Source organism: Bombyx mori, chromosome 20, assembly GCF_030269925.1.
Source record: "Bombyx mori chromosome 20, ASM3026992v2".
Classification (NCBI taxonomy): domain Eukaryota; kingdom Metazoa; phylum Arthropoda; class Insecta; order Lepidoptera; family Bombycidae; genus Bombyx; species Bombyx mori.
The window spans coordinates 8574139-8577242 of NC_085126.1; the positions used below are offsets into that span (position 1 = coordinate 8574139).

General features: G+C 49.3%; 1 non-coding gene across 1 annotated transcript; it reads right to left on the reverse strand.

Annotated features, from left to right (window-relative positions):
• Positions 1-1852: 1852 nt before the first annotated feature.
• Positions 1853-1958, reverse strand: Mir3400 (microRNA mir-3400). Its single transcript, NR_107677.1, has one exon. It is a non-coding gene; the product is annotated as a microRNA mir-3400 (primary transcript).
• Positions 1959-3104: the final 1146 nt, after the last annotated feature.

The following is a 3104-nucleotide window of genomic DNA, read 5'->3' on the forward strand; positions in this document are numbered from 1 at the left end:
ACGTTTTTGTTCGTTCAGATATAGTTAAAAAATCATTATGAAGGACCTTATAAAGTCCTAAATAGAACAGAGAAAGTATTTTTAGTGCAATTTCCTAACCGAGATGCGTATATATCGGTAGACAGGTTGAAACCCGCTTATATGCATACGGCAGAGGCAGAAAATAATTTGGTTATTAAAAATAACTTAGTAACGGATAGACCTAAAATAAGTGACCGCAACAAGGAACCTATCGGAACCTCCGAGAATAGCGATCAAAATCGCTCAGCTAATTACCGTGTTACACGTAGTGGTCGTATTGTGAAACCACCGGTACGTTTTGCTAAGTAGGTGAATAGAAAAACGATATCTTTTGCACAGTACAAAGTATTTCGCAAGAAATTGTAATTGTAATAATTCGCTAAGTTGGAAATTATGTGAAATTGTGCTACAAATGGCTAGAAGTTTAAAAATGTTTTTAAATAGGATTACTTTTATTTTGTATTTCTTATTTGTTAATCAATGAATAATGTTACTAAGTTAAGATTTTTATATTTTTACACTTTTTTTTTTACATTATCTTATATACTTTTTTTACATTTTACTCTTATTTTTTGTAATAAAATTTTATGTCTTATTTTTAAGGGGGGAGTGATGTAGCAGGCTTAGTTTAGACGGTCTGTGTCGAGTCGTCGCACAATAAACAGGTTGCAAACTGTCGTGTCTTATTAATAATTATCACCACATAATACCACATATGCTCTATATAAGCACAGACTCCACAAGACCATGGCCATCGAGGAGGTGGCTCCGGTGATTTCGGGGCCTGCCGCGTCGAAAGACACGATGCCCGCACCCCAGCGGGCACCAGTAAGGAGGAGGGGCGCCGTGTCACCGGCGACATCGGTGGAGTCGATGGCGACATCCGTTCGCCACTTGCGAATATGGCTGCCACGGCCTAGGATTGCGGAGCCGCCTCTTTCGCCCCCGCGTGCGTCGTGATCGCAGAGGCCATACAATATGGCTGCTGGGATGGCGGGGGGGTGGATGACTGCCTCCCAAGCAGAGAGGAAATTGTGGCCTGCATCTCGCGGGCGGTGGCGGTTGAGGTCGGCAAGCACTTTGCCAGCCTCGAGGATTCGTTCCGGAGACTGCGTCTCGGTACCAACAGCCGCAGTCAGCCCGCGGGATCGGGCCGCTCGGCCGACCTCCGCTCCTACCCCACCTGCGAGGGTGGTTCGGCGTGGAGGCCGGAATCAGAACAACAGGGGTGTGAGGGACCAGAATCCCGCCCCGCGGTCCCAACCACAGCCTCGTCCCCTTCCTCCTCCCCCATCAAGCATGGACGAGGGCTGGACGGAAGTGGTGAAGCGGGGCACCCAGGCATGGCGACAGACAGCGGCTCTGGCAGCTCCCCGGGGGAGTCAAGCGCCGACCGCGGCAGCCCGTAAAACAGCGCTAGCGGCCGTGGCTGCTCCCCGCGAGGGTCGAGCACCGGCCGCTAGCAAGAAGAAAACTAAGAAGAAGAAGCCGCGCGCAGCGCGGTCGGCTGCCGTTGTAGTGACATTGCTGCCGGCCGCCGCCGAAAAGGGCCTTACTTATAATGATGTGATGGACCGGGCGCGTGCGGCTGTAAATTTGAAAGAAATCGGGGCAGAAGAAGGCCTCCGTTTCCGGCAGACTGCCAATGGGGCGAAGCTGCTGGAGTGTCCCGGTGCCGACAGCTCTGGCATCGCAGAAAAACTAGTGGCGACGCTCCGCGTGGCGCTGCCGGAGGAAGAGGTGCGCGTGCGCAGGCCGGTGAGGATGGCCGAGATTAGGATCACCGTCCTGGACGACTGCGCCACCAAGGAGGAGGTGGCAGCCGCTATAGCCGCCCAGGTACAACAACCCTCTAAGTGTTTCGGGTCCCCCTCACATGTCGGTCTGGGGACCGGCGAGGGGGGCCTAAGAAAATGACTTGCAAGCTGCTCTGCACGCGTTTGACGCAAGAGCATGGAAGGCCGGCTATCCTCGACCCACGCTGGTTCTGGTCCAACGGGGTATTCCGTAGGATAGCTCACTCTAACCGGCGCCATCTAGGCGGGCTTTGCCGACCGAGAGGGCTGGTGGTCGTGGCGCCGACGACCGCCGGTCCGGCGTCCCGAGGGGGAGGGTGATGGGAGAGATGTGCTCCGCACTAAACGCTTCACTTTCCCCCCTCTGCCTCTTCATGAGTTCTGTCTCATGCGAGGTTTGGACGTTGGTTGTTGAGCGACAGGAGATATTAGTCAGTTCGATTCTGACATGCCTCGCCCTCCATCCCCAGTGGAGGGCGGAAGTCCGGCGACTTCCTCCTGACCAAAAAAAAAAGCCTATAGGTTCTACTTCTTACCTCTCCACAGTGCGGATTCCGTCCGGCGGACTCCACAGATACGTGAAATGTCAAATCACATTTATCTATCAACAGTGACCCGTCCGCTCAAAGGACTTCCAACAGACGCGGCCAGTGGCGGCCACAGTGCCGCGTCCGCTCAGCGGACTTCCTATATTATGGGCTGTTACATTTTTTTACTAGAGTTCTCGTTCTGAAGTACTTTAAAAATCGACTAAACATGAATAGGTTCGCCTTATTACATAAAATTTGTTTGGTCAGTGGTACAAAAAATTTTCAAGTTCGTTGATTTAGCCGTTGGCAGTTTCAAACAGTGCTTCCCGCGAATTAGTCGGTCGTACAGCTATTAATTGTTTTGATAAATTTTGTTCTTCTGCTGAGAAATATGCAACAGTAAGTATTAATTAATTTTATTTACTAATAGGGGTATATCCTTTACATTTTAAGTTAAAAACCACTGTCGAAGCTACGACCAAGTCATTTTTCGAAGTCGTAAGTGGATTTTGTTTCGTGATATCTGTTTGAAAAATTATGAAATTTTTTAAAATTATTGGGTAATCAGATCATTATATAGTGAACTTCAATCTAATAAGTACAAAATACGTGTATTTTAGTAGCAAATGTAAAAATTCAACCGTTAAGATACGAAAATACCGTTAGGTCCGCTAAGCGGACTTACCACAGGCGGGTCAAATGACGAAATGGCCGGCGGTAAAAATATTATGGACATGACCTTTGAATTTCATATGAA